Source organism: Gorilla gorilla, chromosome 15 (assembly GCF_029281585.2).
Source record: "Gorilla gorilla gorilla isolate KB3781 chromosome 15, NHGRI_mGorGor1-v2.1_pri, whole genome shotgun sequence".
In the NCBI taxonomy this organism is placed as follows: domain Eukaryota; kingdom Metazoa; phylum Chordata; class Mammalia; order Primates; family Hominidae; genus Gorilla; species Gorilla gorilla.
The window spans coordinates 99,882,191-99,900,486 of record NC_073239.2 but is presented as its reverse complement, the minus strand read 5'-3'; positions in this window follow the sequence as shown (position 1 = coordinate 99,900,486).

The following is an 18,296-nucleotide window of genomic DNA, read 5'->3' as shown; positions in this document are numbered from 1 at the left end:
TATGGCTTTTGGAATCACAGATATCTGCTCCTCTTTCAAATTTACCAGTTATACGTATTATGTTCTTTGTATTTTTCCCTCATTTCCACTCTAAAGCAATGATCATGTCCCTCATAATTTATCGCTCCAAGATCGTCAGCACTATGTAAAATGAAGATGCTTGCTTTCAGCTGCCCTTATCCCTAATTTCTAAGCCTATATTTATTGCCAAGATTAGGCAAGCAAAGTGTTTAGGAAGAGGTAGGAGAAGGTCAGGTCTATGAGAGATGGATGAGGAGAAAGAGATTTTTGTGGATGAGGAGGTTAGCAGTTTACTCAACTAGTAGATTCCTTGTCTGCTTTGTGGCAGAGACCTGGGAAGGTGCAGTGATCAGAGAGTAATAGCTGTGGAGTAAGACTGGGGAGAATGGCCCTAGGCATGGGTTATCCCAGCTGCAACAGAGCTTGCTCTGTCCCCCGCGTGGCCTAAAAGCAGTCATTTAACTTTAAGGGGGTCATGCAAATGTCTTAGAGATAACCACCTAAGACTATGGATATCTTTCCAAATGGCTTACTCTCGTACGTTTTGGTGGCCTTTCCATAACACTATAGGAGATGCAAGGGAAATCAGATAATGATAGGGATCTGACATTTCTATCAGCCTAGCACAGTTTTCCTCAATTCAAAATGATTTTGTTGCCAGCAGACATTTGGCATTTTCTGAAGTCATTTTTTGTTGTGGCAAATGGGGGTGGGGTGTTGTTACAGGTGTCTAGTTGCAGAGACCAAGCATGCTGTGAAATATCATACAGCGCACAAGAAAGCCACCACCACACACAAAAATTACTGGCCTCATGTCAGTAGCGTTGAGATATGTCAACAATATATCAATCATTCATAAAGATTGACGTTGAGAAATCCTGGTGATACGGTTTGGCTCTTTGTTCCTACACAACTCTCATCTGGAATTGTAATCCCCATGTGTCAAGGGAGGGAGGTGATTGGATTATGGGAGTGGTTTCCCCCATGCTGTTCTCTTGATAGTGAGTGAATTCTCATGAGATCTGATGATCTGATACATGGTAGTCACTTCTCTCTCATTCCTCTCTCACCTGCTGCTATATAAGATATGCCTGCTTCCCCTTCCACCATGATTGTAAGTCTCCTGAAGCCTCCCTAGCAAAGTGGAACTGTGAGTCAATTAAACCTCCTTTTTTTTTCATAAATTACCAAGTTTTGGGTAGTATCTTTGTGGCAATGTGAGAATAGATTAATGCAACTGGTGATCTAACAACAAAGCATTCTAATTTTGATTTAATTTAAGGGGGGATAAAAAGTAAAAGAAACATCTGATTTCTTCCATACTCAAGATTGTGGCTGTAAGGAGATTCCTGCTAAGATGGCTTATAGACACCCACACTGAATTGTTTTACTTTTGAACTAAGAGAGTTAGGATTTAAAATAAATCATTTTTTTTAAATTCATATAATTATGGTAATAAACCTCTTATTTTGTTCATAGAATAAATGAAAAAAATGTTATCAGCAACAAAGAACATTTATAGTCAATTAAACATTTTATTTTATTCATTTTATATCAAAGAAAGAGACCTACCTTAATATATCAATTTAGGTAGCTAGATGCCATAATCACAGGTGGGTACCCCACGTGTGCTCCAGACCACCTCCAGACAGCTCAGTGATTACCTATGCACAAGTCCAGATATCATTAGCTAATACTCAGAGACTTTTTAACAATGTATCAATCATTCATAAAGATAGAGGTTGAGAAATTGTTCCTTTTCTAAAATGGGACAGTTCAAAGTCTCTTCTCCTCAACCTTATTTTCCATAGTCTCAACTCTGTTCTGCATTGGGCTGTTTGCACAGCAGTAAGATCTGCCATTCATCATTCCGTGTTGAGGCTCTTGAGGATCATTTTTATAACAAAAGCGTATCAGTATTTTTGTAAATCCAAAAATGGACAATGGAATTAATTGCAGTGTCAAGGATAGAATGAGTTGACAGGTAAGATTTTAGGATAAAATATTGAATCATATTTGAAGGACATTTATGTTTTACCTTTTATCCTTTTATAAAGGGAAGATTTTATGAAACACAGCACTAAGCTAAGTAACAGGAATATGAGATAGTATTGAGCTAAAATCTTATATTGATATGACAATTCTATGCACAAATATAAAAATGTGATCTACTGCTCTGTAGAGATACTTGGGTGAGAAATTAAATAAGCTATGATAGCAACGCTTAAAATTAACATCCCCAGGTTTTAAGAGATTTTTAGAGTTTGATAATAATTGCTCTTTTAAAAATCTTAAATCTATGGGAATTTACACTGTTAAAGTGCATCTTAAAAAATAATATTTTCTAGTTAATATATAAATGCAGGTGCTGTAGACAGGGCTGACAACGTGTGTACTCAGAGCCACAAATTACTCTTTTGAGGTGAGCCTATAATATTGCCAAAATGCATAAGATCCAAAGAAAATTTCAGCAATCTCTACAATAAATGGCCACAGGGCAAGCAGGAAGGGAATTTAATCTATATAATTCTAAACATGTAGCCCTTTTGATACATTCAGATAAACTAAACTTGTTTTATATTCAGATATTTGCAATTGTGTATTGCGGTTTTCTTGACTATGTTAGAAACATTACTTATAGACCAACAATTCATTTTGGAAATTCCAAACCCAGGTCTTTAAAATAAAAAGGTGATCCAAGGTTGAGGTATATGGACAGGTTTGGAGCAGTTATCAATCAATCAGCCATTCACCAGGGTCTAGCTAGTTGTGCCCTGCTATTGATAAGAACTACTTAAAATCTAAAAAACCCATTGTGATTCTACATGCCATGTCATGAGGAAGCAGGGTCCCTCTCCTCATAACATGCAAATCAGTGGTTCGAGAAGCATCTTTGTCTTCCAATAACAGTAACTAGGTTATGTCCTTTGGATTTAGGTTTTCTAATTTTCTAGGCAGTGTAAAATCCTCACCCATTTCTCTCCACTTTTCTGAAGAAAAACAAAGACAAAGAGCTACAATGTGAAACCAGCCAAAAAATTCTCTAGGTATTTTTGTGGTTGATCATTCAGAATCCAGCATACAAAGACAGAATTTCTCCTTTCATTATAGTTACACTATTTTTTTCTTTTTTATTTTTCGTATCACTTTTCCCTCTAAAATATAAACATGCCCAGGGTCCAGTTGTTGCCTTATTCAACTCTCCATTTCTATATCCTTACGGCCAGGCACATAGTACGGACTCAAAAACTGTCGACTGAGTAAAATAACGATAGTTCTCATTTTTATGTAATTTTAACTAATATGCAAAAGGCCACAATAATGAAAGAATGATAAAGCATTCTACCTCATCCTTTGCCCATGGAAATCTCTCTGACAAAACCACAGTTTCTAAGGCAAAATAATATCATTATGATAGAGGAGGAACAGGCAACCCAAGCTGTATAGCAAAGGAAAGGGCAAGGACTTTAATAAATTACTTCTCATGTGAAAGATGGTTAGAGGTGGAATTAAGTGTGTTTCTTATAGCCTGGCAGCGGATGTTTAAGCCAACATAGTGTTATATATTTTATGTACTGAGGGGCAAGCTTGGCCCCTAGGAACCATCAACTACTGAATTAAATTTAATCACCTATGTTCATTTATTATAGATCCCCAAAAGGGTTTTCTCCATGCTTCTAGGCAGCTGTGTTGGTTTCCCTTCAGCTTTTTTCTAACTTTTTAACCTTGTGACTATTTTTCTTCTTTCCAATTTTATACATTTCTGCCTAAATGTTCTTGCTGTTTCCCTAAAAAGTGACCACAAGCATTTAGAAAATAGAAAAATACAAGTACTGAGGATACATGTATTTTTTAAATTTAGTGCCTTACTTTTTTAATTGAATATTTATTTGGGTAAAAAATCTGGTATTTTCATAAGATCTTTTGTCTCTAATGAGCATTGTTTCTGGTTGAAAATGTAATTCGCTTCAGCCTGGAGAATTGGGACGTTTAGATACATTCAGGTAGTAGCTGTAGGTCGTGATTTCTCATTAACCTCTTGAAAACCAGCACATTCACCATTGCCTTGTTTCTGCCCCTTATACAAGAGTCATTGTATTATAGCTCTCTTGTAAACCCAAATGCATGTATTAAATCACATTCATATTGTTCTAATAATTGTCCTTTATTTTTCTTTAACTCAATCTAGTGTGGGTTTTTTTTAAATCGTTTTCTCCATCTAGAGGTAAAAGGTTTTTGTTCTGTATCTTAAATATATACATTGATCACATTAACTTATTTACTCATCCTGTAAAAACCCTATGTCCTACTGCAAAGTCTGATGCACAGTAAGTTAGGCAAAGTCCTTACCCCCCAAAAGCACGAATTATGAAGTGGCTAAACCTTGTGGTGATTAATATCATATAAACATATCTCCAAAGAAAAACCTGCCCCTCTTGCCTGGGGCATTTGGGCAGGATAGCCATGCCTGAGAAGATAATACAGAGTTTGAACTCCAATGAATGATTTAGCACATTTCACTAAATAGAAAAATAATCTTGTATATGAGTGCATATATGTGTATGTGCATTGGAAAAGGAAAGTTTGGGAAGAGCACAAGGTCAAGGATTTTTGTGATGAAACACTTTGATTTTGAGGAATCTATAGCAATATGAAAATACATTGCATGTTTAGAGAATCTTGAGTAGTTTCATACCACTGAAAGTTAAAGGGCATTGTACTTTTTCTCTGAGAAACATCCAACAGGCAAGAAGGAACCACCACAGAACATTTAAACAGCGAAACCACTTATTAGACAATATAATATATGAATGCTCTAATTTACAAAGAACATGAGGCATATAGAGAAGTGTGTTACATCAGGTCTGTGTTTCAGGATATATATATATTATATATAATGTATAACATATATGGTTACTGTATAGAAGAAGAGAGAAGGTAATTAGAAAAAAACTAGTCTCAGTAAATGCGAGTATACTTCCTTTTATCACACTTTGCTGTATTGTGCTTCGGCGATATTTTGCTTTTTACAAATAGAAATTTTGTGGCAATCCTGCATCAAGCAAGTTATCAACACCATTATTCCAACAGCATGTGCTAATTTTGTGTCTCTCTGTCACATTTTGGTAGTTCTTACAAGATTTTAAACTTTTAATTAATATTATATCTATTATGGAGATCTTTGATCAGGGACCTTTGATGTTAATAATATAATTGCTTTGGGGCACCACAAACTGCACCCATATAAGATGGAGAACTTAATCAATAAATGCTGTGTGTGTTCTGATTGCTCCACCTACTGGCCACTCCCCTATCTCTCTCTTCCTTGGGCCTCTCTTTTCCCTGAGATGCCATTGAAATTAAGCCAATTAATAACCCTACAATGGTTTCCAAGTGTTCAAGTGAAAGGAAGAGTCACCCCATCTCTGATGTTAAATCAAAAGCTAGAAATAATCAAGCTTAGTGAGGAAAGCATGTCAAAAGCCCAAATAGACTGAAAGCTAGGACTCTTGTGCCAAACAGTTAGCCAAATTGTGAGGACAAAGGAAAAAGTTCTTGAAGGAAATTAAAAGTGCCACTTCAGTGAACACATGAATGATAAGAAAGCAAAAAAGCTTTATTGCTGATGTGAAAAATGTTTTAAGTGATCTGGATAGAAGATCCAACCAGCCACAACATTCCCTTAAGCCAAAGCCTAATTTAGAGCAAGGCCCTAACTCTCTTCAAGTCTATGAAAGTGAAGAGAAACGATGGAGCTGCAAAAGAAAACTTGGAAGCCAGCAGAATTTGGTTCATGAGGTTTGAGGAACTACGTCTTTTTTTCCCCCTGAGACTGAGTCTTGCTCTGTTACCCATGCTAGAGTGCAGTGGCATGATCTCGGCTCACTGCAACTTCCACCTCCCAGGTTCAAGTGATTCTCCTGCCTCAGCTTCCAAAGTATCTGGGACTATAGGCATGCACCACCATGCCCAGCTAATTTTTGTATTTTTGGTAGAGACAGTTTCACCATGTTGGCCAGGCTGGTGTTGAACCACTGACCTCAAGAGATCTGCCCACCTTTGCCTCCCAAAGTGCTGGGATTACAGGTGTTAGCCACCGCACTCTGTCTAAGACATTTTTATAAAATAAAAGTGCAGAGTGAAGCATCAAGTTCTGATGTAGAAGCTGCAGCCAGTTATCCAGAAGATCTAACTAAGACAATTGATGAAAGGTGGCTACACTCGACAACAGGTTTTCAATGTAGACAAAACAACCTTATATTGAAAGAAAGTGCCATCTAGAATTTTCATAGCTAGAGAGAAATCAATGTCTGTCTTCAAAACATCAAAGGACAGGCTGATAGGACTTCAAAACATCAAAGGACAGCCCCTTTTGTTAGGGGTTAATTGTAGCTGGTGACATTTAGTTGAAGCCAATGCTCATTTACCAATGCAAAAATTCTAAGTCCTTAAGAATTATGCTAAATCTACTATACCTGTACAATATAAAGGAAAATACAAGGCCTAGATGACAGCACTCCTGTTTACAGCATGGTTTACTGAATATTTCAAGCCTAGTTTCAAGACCTACTGCTCAGAAAAAAAAAAAAAGTTTATTTTAAAATATTACTGCTTATTAACAATGTACCTGGTCACTCAACAGCTCTGATGAAATGAACGAGGAGATGAATGTATTCATGCTTGCTACCACAACATCTATTCTGTGACCCATGGATCAAAGAATAAATTTGACTTTCATATCTTATTATTTTGAAAATACATTTTGTAAAGCCATAACTGACATAGGTATTTGTTCCTCTGATAGATCTGGGAAAGTCAATTGGAAACCTCCTGGATCTTTCATCATTCTAGCTGCTATTAAGATTATTTGTTCCCAACACAAAGAAATAATAAATACCTCACAATATGAATATGTTAATTACCCAAATCTGGTCACTATATATGTTTTAAAATATCACTATTTACCCCATGAATATGTACAATTATAACTTGTCAATCTTAAAAAAGAATAATCATAGTTCATGGGAGGAGGTCAAAATATCAACCTTAACAGGATTTTAGAAAAAGTTGACCCCAAACTTCATGGATGACTTTGAAGAGCTCAAGACTTCAGTAGAGGAAGTAACTGCAGATGTGATGGAAATAGCAGGAGAACAAGAATTAGAAGTGGAGCCTAAAGATGTGACTGAATTGAGGTTATCTCATGATAAAACATAAATGAATGAAGAGTTACTTGTTATGGATGAACAAAGAAAGTAGTTTCTTGAGGACAATCTACTCCTGGTGACAATGCTGTGAACATTGTTGAAATGGCAACAAAGCATTTATAATATCACATAAACTTCATTGATAAAGCAGTGGCAGGATTAGAGAGGACTGACACCAATTTTGAGAGAAGTTCTACTGTGAGTAAAATGCCAAATAATAAACAGCATTGCATGCTATGGAGAAATCTTTCATGAAAAGAAGAGTCAATTAATTAAGAGGCAAACTTTATTGTTGTCTTATTTTAAGTAATTGTCACAGCCACTCCAGTCTTCAGCAACCATCACCCTGATCAGTCACCAGCCTTTAACATGGAGGCAAGACCTTCTGTCAGCAAAAAGATTATAACCCACTAAAGGATCACATGATTGTTAGCATTTTTTAGCAATACAGTATTTTGTAATTAAGGTATATACACTGTTTTTTAGATATGCTATTGAACACTTATCAGACTACAGTATAAACACAACATTTATATGCACTGGAAAACAAAAAATTGCGTGACTTGCTTTATTGCAATATTTGCTTTGTTGCAGTGGGCTGGAGATGAAACTGCAATATTTCCAAGGTATGCCTGTAGAGTAGCAACAGGTGCAATATATCCTCCACCTGAACTATTTTAAATTTTATATTTAATTTAGTAGTAGCTCAAGATTATCACTGTTACAAGTGAGCTAAATTCACATTTATGAAAAATGTGCAGCATTAATGTGTATATTCATATAAGTGATATATTTGATAAACTTTACCTTGACTCAAATCAAGGCAAAATACTTAGGATCACAACTTGGAACATCAGTAAATCAATATCATTATTTTTAGAACTAAGAAAAAAAGTAAACTTTAAAAAATAATTTTAAGTATATAATCTAAAATACATATAAAGTAAAAAGAAGTCATGAAATCTGTATATACTAAGATCTTAACTAGTTTATTTCTTTACATTTCTGTACTCAACAAGCATTTACAATACAAAGAACATTTTGAAAATAACTATATTAGAATATTATCTGTTATTGTCCCTGAGAAATGAGGCTATAGGTACTTATTTAATCATCCTAGCCTTTCAATAATTGTGGAATTATGCTACAATTACAAAAATCAGAAGAAAGGGAAGGTAGGAAGAAGAAAAGAAAGAAGGTATGAATATAGAAAGGAAAGAACTTAAGTTTTAAAAAAAGAGAAAATGTCAATAAAAGGATGCATTGTTTTACGACTTGCCTCAGTAGAAAAGAAGATTTGAGAAAGAAAAACAATAAACTACAAAAAAAATCTACACAAGTGGTTGAAACACAGTGATTGCTTGTTGAATGTAAAAACTAACCTTTTGTGAATATTTTGACCGCTTTACAAGACCTTGGACTTTGAGTATGAATTGTTGATCTGTTACAGTTGTGTGCTGCAGTTTGTCTTTTTCTCACTCTTGCCAGTTAATTCCTTTCATGTCAATGGAAATGAGATTTAGTGATACAAAATGCATTTTTGTCAGCAATTCACACTTAGGATGCACACACAGTAAGGCATGCAGCTAACACACACCGCTCTTAATATCCCAACAATTCAACCTCCATTTCTGACCTTTCCCGCTTATGGCATATTGAAATATAAAAGTCCCAGTGTAGGCAAACTTAAGGAATTTAAACATTTGTCCCGGGAAGGATGTAATTTGGTTTAACAACTATGCTCCCTACCTCTGAGTGTTAAATCCTAGCAGAGGGACTGGGTGGGGTTTACATGACACTATTAAATTCAATAAAGAGAAGAAAGGGTCTATTCATTCACCCATTCAAACTAATTTTTTCAGTGTACTTTTTATTGTTTGTTATCCCTAAAAGAATGAAAGTCAGTAAGTAAAATATGTTTTTTTAAAGAGGTGAATCAGCTCTAATGACAAATTCGATAAACTCAGCTGCTAAATTCACATTTCATTATTATAAGAGGGGGGAAATAAATGATGCCCCAAATTTTAACTATTTTTCTCAGAAGCTCCAATCTGGAAATTAAGGGTAAGTTATTGGAGTGCTTGGAAACCAAACTGATATTTGGAAAATAAAACTCACATAATGATTTTTCCAGCCAGTGTATTTATTTATTCTGAATCCAATAGCCATTAATACACTTTAAACTCCAGGGAACAGAAGGAACCAATGTGAGTTACTTTATTATCTCATTTATAGAGGCTATATGACTTTAGAAAGAACTGTGATTACAGTAAATTTGGCTTTACCCCTTCATTGCCTGATACTTAATGTATTTATTCAGGAGATCCTATCTTCTCTAGCATAGAAATACCACACACATCTCATGCAGTTACATGAAATTCTCTCTTTCAATGCCTTTGAAACTGCCAAAGAAGAAAATCATCCTCCAAACAGTCAGTAGTAAAACCTTCTGACAATAAGAAGCTCTAATAAAAGATCATGGGGCTATGTAAGTGATTAACAACTTTAATATTTATGTTGCCACACAGCTAATTCATGGCTTAAGTAAGGGAGGGCTGCATTGATTTTAGCCTTCTAGCTTGTGTTAAGATCACAGCTTGCTAGATACAAACCTCTCTGAGTTAGATATTCATTTCAAGAAAAGCAACATATTGATGGATCTCTTCTATTTGGCTCTTTGAACAATTGTCTTGTTATTCGTATCACAGAAAGGGTGTACTATAACATGGAATAATTAACAGAGCAAGGAATCTGGATTCAGGAGGCTTGGGTTCTAGGTCTGTATCTATCTTATAAAAAGTGACTCAAAGCAAGTTCTAAGCATCTCTGGACCACAGTCTTCTCCTGGACAGCATGAGGATTGACCACTGTATTATAATATCAACTGACCTTGCAGCCTTAAAAATCCATCTTCTATGAACAAAGATGTGAACCTGAAGCAAAGGGACCGAATCATTTCACAAAATAAAACTCATTCTGAAAAGAAATTGAAGTGCTAGAGATGAATTACATTACTACAAAAGTGCCAAGACCAGCTCGGTCAGGGAGACCCTAACCCAGCGGCGCTAGAGAAATTAAAGACACACACACAGAAATATAGAGGTGTGGAGTGGGAAATCAGGGGTCTCACAGCCTTCAAAGCTGAGAGCCTCGAACAGAGATTTACCCAGATATTTATTGACAGCAAGCCAGTGATAAGCATTGTTTCTATAGATTAAGTATTCCTTATGGGAAACAAAGGGATGGGCCGAAATAAAGGGACGGGTCTGGCTAGTTATCTGTAGCAGGAGCATGTCCTTAAGGCGCAGATCGCTCATGCGTTTTGTTTGTTTGTTTGTGGTTTAAGAACGCCTTTAAGTGGTTTTCCGCCCTGGGTGGGCCAGGTGTTCCTTGCCCTCATTCTGGTAAACCCACAACCTTCCAGCGTGGGCATCATGGCCATCGCGAACATGTCACAGTGCTGAAGAGATTTTGTTTATGGCCAGTTTTGGGGCCAGTTTATGGCCAGATTTTGGGGGACCTGTTCCCAACACAAAAGAGTCATTGTTTTGCTTTGCACTTCAAATGTAGACACTGATATAGCCAAAGAGGTTGATCAAAACTAGATTCATAGGGTATACGTTTAAATTAATTATCAGGACATTAAAAACTGCTCTAAATAAGTAATCAAACTACATTGGTTGGTTGGTTTTGTATTGTTGGTTGGTCCTAGTTCAAAAATGCTTGCATGTTTAGAGAAAATACTAAACAATACAGATGATACTTTATGTATAAAAAATGTGTGTGTGTTCTTAAAAACAGTCTTACAGGACATTTTATTAACTGTGTTTTACAAAACCCAAAATAATTTTCTAATTATGTTTCACAATACATTTAGAAGGAAATTTGTAATCCACAGGAGAAAGTAAGAAAAAGTACCATCGTTTTCAATTAAAATGGACCTTTAAATTTCATAATGGACAAAAATCAACTCAATGCTTACAATGTTAATATAGATAAAAATAATGATGATTGTATCATGGCTAACACGGTGAAACCCCGTCTCTACTAAAAATACAAAAAATTAGCCTGGCGTGGTGGCGGGCATCTGTAGTCCCAGCTACTCGGGAGGCTGAGGCAGGGCAGGAGAATGGCGTGAACCCGGGAGACGGAGCTTGCAGTAAGCCGAGATTGCGCCACTGCACTCCAGCCTGGGCGACAGAGCAAGACTCCATCTCAAATAATAATAATAATAATAATAATAATAATAATAATAATAATAATAATGATTGTAATAATAGCAATATTTAGCATATGCGAGTGCTACAATATGTGGAAAGCACTGTGATAAGCACTTGCATTGCAGTATATCATTAAATTTCCCTAAAAATCCTATAAAACAGATAATATTAGGTGACTTTACAGAGCAGGAAACTTGCTGATGTTCAATGTGAAAGTTGAACACTGAGTACACACAGGTACTAAGAAAGGAACAATAGACATCAGGGCCTACTGGAGGGTGGAAGGTGGGAGGAGGGTGAGGATCAAAAAACTACCTATCAGGTACTATGCTCATTACTTGAATGATGAAATAATCTGTACACCAAACCCCCATGTCAGGCAATTTATCCATGGAACACACCTGCACATATAGCCCTTGAACCTAAAATTAAATGTGGAAGGGGGAAAAAAAGAAAGTAAAATGGCAGAATGAACAAGGATAAATAAAGTGGTTTCTTCAAATTATAGCTTGACAGTGTTGCTTTAGTCACATTTGATCTGGCTCTGCCCATACAGCGATTAAAAAACAGAAAAATAGTTTTCCCTTGGGAACTTCCTGTCCTCTTTGCTAGATATTGTCTTTTTTTGTCTAGTGTTTATTTTTTTAACTTTATTTTATTGAAGTGCAACACATAAAGTACACCAATATCACTTGTACAGTTTGATTAACTTTTACAAAGTGTGCACACTTAGATAACTTCCACCAAGATTAACATGCATAACATTCCCAGCAGCCCAGCAATCTGCCTCATAGCCTCTCATGGTCATTGCCCACCCAATAAAATATAAGTTCCACTGTGACTTTTACCATTGTGGATTCATTTGTTGGAGATATATATATGTATGTATATTTTTTAAACTTTTATTTTAAGTTCAGGGATACATGTACAGGATGTGCAGGTTTGTGACACAGGTACAACGTGTGCCATGGTGGTTTGCTGCTCAGATCATCCCATCACATAGGTATTAAGCCCAGCATCCATTAGCTATTCTTTCTGATGTTCTCCCTTCCCTTATCCTTACAAGCCTCTGTGTGTGTTGCTCCCCTCATGTGTCCATGTGTTGTCATCATTCAGCTCCCACTTGTAAGTGTGAACATGTGGTGTTTGATTTTCTGTTCCTGCATTAGTTTGATGAGGATAATGGCTTACAGCTCTATCCATGTTCCTTTTTATGGCTGCACAGTATTCCATGGTGCATATGTACCACATTTTCCTTACCCTGTCTATGTCTATCATTGTTGGGCATTTAGATTGATTCAATGTCTTTGCTATTGTGAATAATGATGCAATGAACATACGCATGCTTGTATCTTTATAATAGAATTATTTATATTCCCTTGGGAACATACCCAGTAATGAGATTGCTGGGTCAAATGGTATTTCTGCCTCTAGGTCTTTGAGGAATTGCCACATTATTCAAAAGAATACATACATGCAGCCAACAAACATATGAAAAGTAGCTCAACATCACTGATCATTAGAGAAATGCAAATCCAAACCACAGTGAGATACCATCTCACTCCAGTAATATATATTACTAACAGCCATTTGTACTCTCTCATCAGTGACTTCTTTCACTCAAATTCAAAATCATGTGTGTGGTTTATCTCTGTTCTTACAAATAGGAGTAATTTGTTGTTTTTAATTAAGGTACAGTACTTCATTGTATGACTATACAACAATTAATTTATCCAATTCACTGGTGAGAAGCATTGGAAAATTTGACCAATTGGGGCCAATATAAATGATGCTGCTATGGACATTCTTCTTTGTATCTTTCAATGCATATATATGGATATACCAGTTGACTGAAACATAGACACATTTTTATTTAGAATGTATCCTGTGTGTGTGTGTGTGTGTGTGTGTGTGTGTGTGTGTGTGTGTGTAAAATATTAGGTGATGTGTTATTTTAATAGATATTGGAAACAAGTTTTGAGAAGTATTTGTAACATTTAATTTACCCTTTATTATTAAAACTTGTAATTGTTCAACACGCTAGTCAACACACTTAATATTGTCTATTGTCAATTTGTTTTCTCTTTTTTTGTTTGTTTAAGCAATTCTTTTTTTTTTTTTGGTTTAACATGTTTTATTACATTTAAGCCTCACACAAAACTTGGTAGATACTAATGTCAAGTCAGTTTACAGATGAGAAAAAATGAGTCTCAGGGAAGCTTTCATGTTGCACATCAGGAGATGGCAGGGTCTTGGATGGACATGGCAGATGATTCCTGGTTGATCATTACTGTGGGAGAGTTTGGCATCCAAGCCTGGGGTTAGTGGAGAGCACCATGATGAGGACACCTCTGTGACCCAAACAGAGCAGAGTGCCAGAAGACCATAAACTTGACAGCATCACTTCTGGCCTCCGGGGTCCTGTGATAGTAGACTCAGGAGATTGGGCTGGCAATACTGATGAGTGTATACCAGTATGTCTTCGATACCATTGCATTTTAATTGGCATTTCTCTAATGAAGGACCGTTTTGTAAAACTTCATTGTATGGTTTAGCTGTGTTCCCACCCAAATCTTATTTTGAATTGTATTTCCCATAATCCCCATGTGTCATGGGAGGGACCTGATGAGAGGTAATTTAACAAGGGGGGTGGTTACCCTCATGCTGCCCTAGTGATAGTGAGTGAATTCTCATGAGATCTGATGGTTTTATGAGTGGCTTTCCCCCTTTTGCTCGGCACTTCTCCTTGTTGCTGCCATGTGAAGAAGAACGTGGTTGCTTCCCCTTCTGTCATGATTATAAGTTTCCTGAGGCCTCTCCAGCCATGCGGAGCTGTGAGTCAATTAAACCTCTTTCTTTTATAAATTATCTAGTCTCATGTACGTCTTTATTAGCAGCATGAGAAAGGACCAATACACTTTACATATGTGTGTTGACCTTTTAGATATGTTCTTTTGTGAATTGCTTGTGCTATTTTTTGTGTTTTTTTTTTTATAAAGTGTTTTTTGTCTTTTTCTCATTGCTTTAAAGATATTCTTTATATATTCTGGATATAAGTCCTTTGTCAGATGTGTGTATGGCAAACATTTTCTTTCTCTGCTTTGCATTTTATTTCTCCGAATAGTTTATTTTGATGGAAAGGAATTCTTTATTCCTTTCTTTAATTACATCCAGCTTATCAAAACTTTCTTTTATGAACTCTTCTCCATTTAAGGAAAATTTGTCCACCCTAAGTCATAAGGATATTCTCCTATATTATCTTCTACATGCTTTATGGTTTCACTATTAAATTTTAAGGGGCAGTGGAAGTCAACCTATTTATAATATGCCTAAACATCTCCATAAAAGATCATTTTGTACTATTTTGATTCACAAATCCCCTTAAAACTCTGTTGAAAACTATAAACACTCCTCCTATGCTATAGAAAAAACATGAGGGAAGGTTTTACTAGTCACCTTCACTATTGACAAATTCATCCACTGGACTTTATCCTCTGCCTCTATGTTGTATGTCTGTAAGTGTAGGAAGACTGGAATCCAGGAATGTGTCATCATAGCAACCTAAGAAATACCAGAGTGATTGGATTATTCAATGGGCACAGAAAACGACTTTTAAAAAAGAAAGGTGATGGTCTTAGAACAAATAAAATAAATTTCTTAAAACCCTTCCACAGGATCAGCAATAGGTTCTTGCAGTAAATAAAAGCTTCAATCAAAGAGAAATCATCTTTTTGTGATTTTGGCAAAAATACACAGAAACTTTATTTAGGTTACTGCAGTATAAGACACCTTAGGTATTGGCCTATATTAATCCAATTAATGGTAGAGTTTCTCCAGGAGACCTAAAGGGAACAGATTTAGGGGTTCCACAACTATCAGAATCAAGAAGCAGTAGACAGTTTCAGCTTTCCCACTTGCTAGAGAGATAGCAAATATATATCTGAGGCCTCTCAGGAAATATCCCAATATTTATACATAGTAAGAAGAGTTAATTGTGGATACATAATGTTTTCTAATCAATTAAACACAAAGTGACTTAGATATAATAAGGCTTTTCTCAAATTTTAGACACACTCACCATTGTTAAGAAATGTGTATAATTTACTAAATATTACTGGATAAAATCTATTATTTCAGGGAAATATTTAATGGGTTTAAAAATAGAAATGCTACAAAAATCATTTTTAAAATAATTAAAGGTAAGAAAAAAGGCTGTGTTGAAAATGTATAACATAAATTGAGCAAGATTTTAGCAACTTCAATAGAGCAACTGTTAATTATTTTAAAAAACAAAAGATACCTGCAGTGTTTTGAAGGATGCTTTAATGAAACACAACAGATGATTTAAATAAATTATACACGTACATTAAAACTTTTTGCTGGCACAATCATCATTGCTATAATTATTCCTAATATATTTAGAGTTTAGAGAACTGGTTATTCAAACATGTCTGTGTTTGTGTGTGGAAAAAAGAAAAATAGGATGTAAAATGCAGGAGAATTTCAACTCACTAAACATTTCAAAACAAAGATACAGAGAAACTTGAAGTGTTTGAGACAGCAAATGTTTACCTTGCCATTCTATATCAGGCATGCAATAGCAGATATAGCATTCATGTATTCATTCCTAATTAATACTAATAGATGATTTCACCAGGCAAAATCACTGAAAATCAGATAATTAGAGAATGCATAGAGTGTACAAACAAAAAGATATTCCTGATAAGATAGAATGAAATACTCTTGAGCAACTAAACTTACACAGACTCCTTCAGAAAAATAGTATTAATGTAATTATGCAAGAAAATTTTGGAGATTTGGGGACATATGTTAATAGGAATGAGATCTGTAATTCCATGGAAAAGATGAACTCATGAGTTAGTCAATTAACTCATGAGGAGAATGGTGTAGCTCAAAGAATCTGAGTTCGAGGGACAAATAGGTCGGTTTGGATAATAGCTTACTCAGTGTTTAGTCTCTCAGGTACGGTTTTCTCACATATAAAATCACTGTTAAAAAATGCCCACATTGCAGAGCCATTTTGTGAGCTCTAAATACGTAAAGTGCCGGAAGATGTAGTCAATGCATGAAAGTTGTCATTAGGACTAATAATGTCTTTCTCTTTTCATGAATATCTTTTGTGTCCATGACATGGGGAGAAATCCTTGAAATTCCTATCAAAATTGAGAACTCTGGGAAGAAGTAAAATACGACCTTAGGCTATTAAATCCTAGAAAATAAAAATCTAGCAACTTCTAATTCAGTCTTCTGCTTCCTACCTACCTGCCATGCGGCCGAGAGGTGCCAAAAAAGCTTTTTATCCAAATGCTGGTATTCTGACCACTAGCAGCAACCTTATTTTCATTGCTTAGTTGACTGGCAAGGGTCGCCATCCACACAAATTGTAATTTTGATATTGTAGAGCCACACTGCAATTGTTCTGCTAATTTCCATAAATTTCCTCCAGTGGTCACAATTGTTCATCTTTATCAGTCAGACCCAGAGCTCAACAGGGCCATTGTGAAACTAACTACAGGTGAAATCTGTTCCCAGCCTTCTACATCAATCCCCAGTGACCTTCAGTCTCAAACCACCATGTAGAATGTTCTGTTTGAGGCACTTATATGATCACGGGCCTCATGAATTATCACCAACAAGAAATACATTTATTTCCATGTGAATTCCATCATTAACAGTGCTATAAATAATGGTAAGCCAGAGGAAAAAATTTTAATTGGAAGCACATGGGCGAGGATTTTAGGTTTCCTTCTATTTCATCAGGGTGATTTTATTTCCATGGGCATTCATTATCGTATCTGACAACTGATGGCTTTATAGGTGATTTTATTGGAGGTTTTATAGAAGACTTAAATAGGCAGAGATTAGCAAAGTAACAAGTGACGCTGTCAAGCAGGGAGGTGGTCATCACTGCGTAGGCAGAGAAAGGGGAGGAAAGGTGAAGAGCCTACCACTCATCAGTTTTTTCACACAGAGGAAATGTGAATGTTGATAAGATGGAGAATGGCGTTAGACAGAGTTAATGGGAATAGCTAATAGAAAAAGTTGTCTCTACAATTGAAACATACATCTAAATTTCACACAACAATGTGGTAACGAGGTCATATTGCCGAGAGCACTGAGCTATGTGAAACTAAAGCAGAAAAGTAAAAAGCCCCACCGCCAAATTTACTTTCATGCCTCTGCTGAATGGCCATCTTTCAGCCCAGAGCCAGGAACTGATTCTCTGGCATCTCTTTTCTCAATATTTTGGATTTGGATTTATCAATTTATAAGCAGGTGAACCATAAGCAAATATATGCCTAAGAGGTTCTTTTTTGTGTAAGTATGAAGTTAATCATTAATCATTTAGATTTTAACAAGGTAAATGAAACAAGACAATGATCCTGTACCTGCTCACATTTAAATAACTAATTTATCTTTCATGTGCAGATTCTTAGACTAATAGTTGCCCTGAGATGCATCCCATTCATAAATCACATATAAAATTATTTGGGAGTAGGCTTGTGGTATGTACAAATCAATGGAGTAGTTTCAAAAATCCAAAATTTAGAAATGATAGAAATAAAAGCAAGTATTTGCTGATTATGGATTTTCATACATATTATTCATAGTATTATGTTTTCATGCATATACTTAGACTTAATATTCAGCACAACAATATGCAGTAGTTACTCATATTTTAACAATAAGGAAATAGGCTAAAATGGCATAAATGTTACCCATTTCTCCAGCCAAAGAAATATAAACTGGGATGAGAGATACTTGATCCCCAAATTATCTGATTATAAAACCCATACTCTTTTCAATTACTTCAAACTTGGTAAGT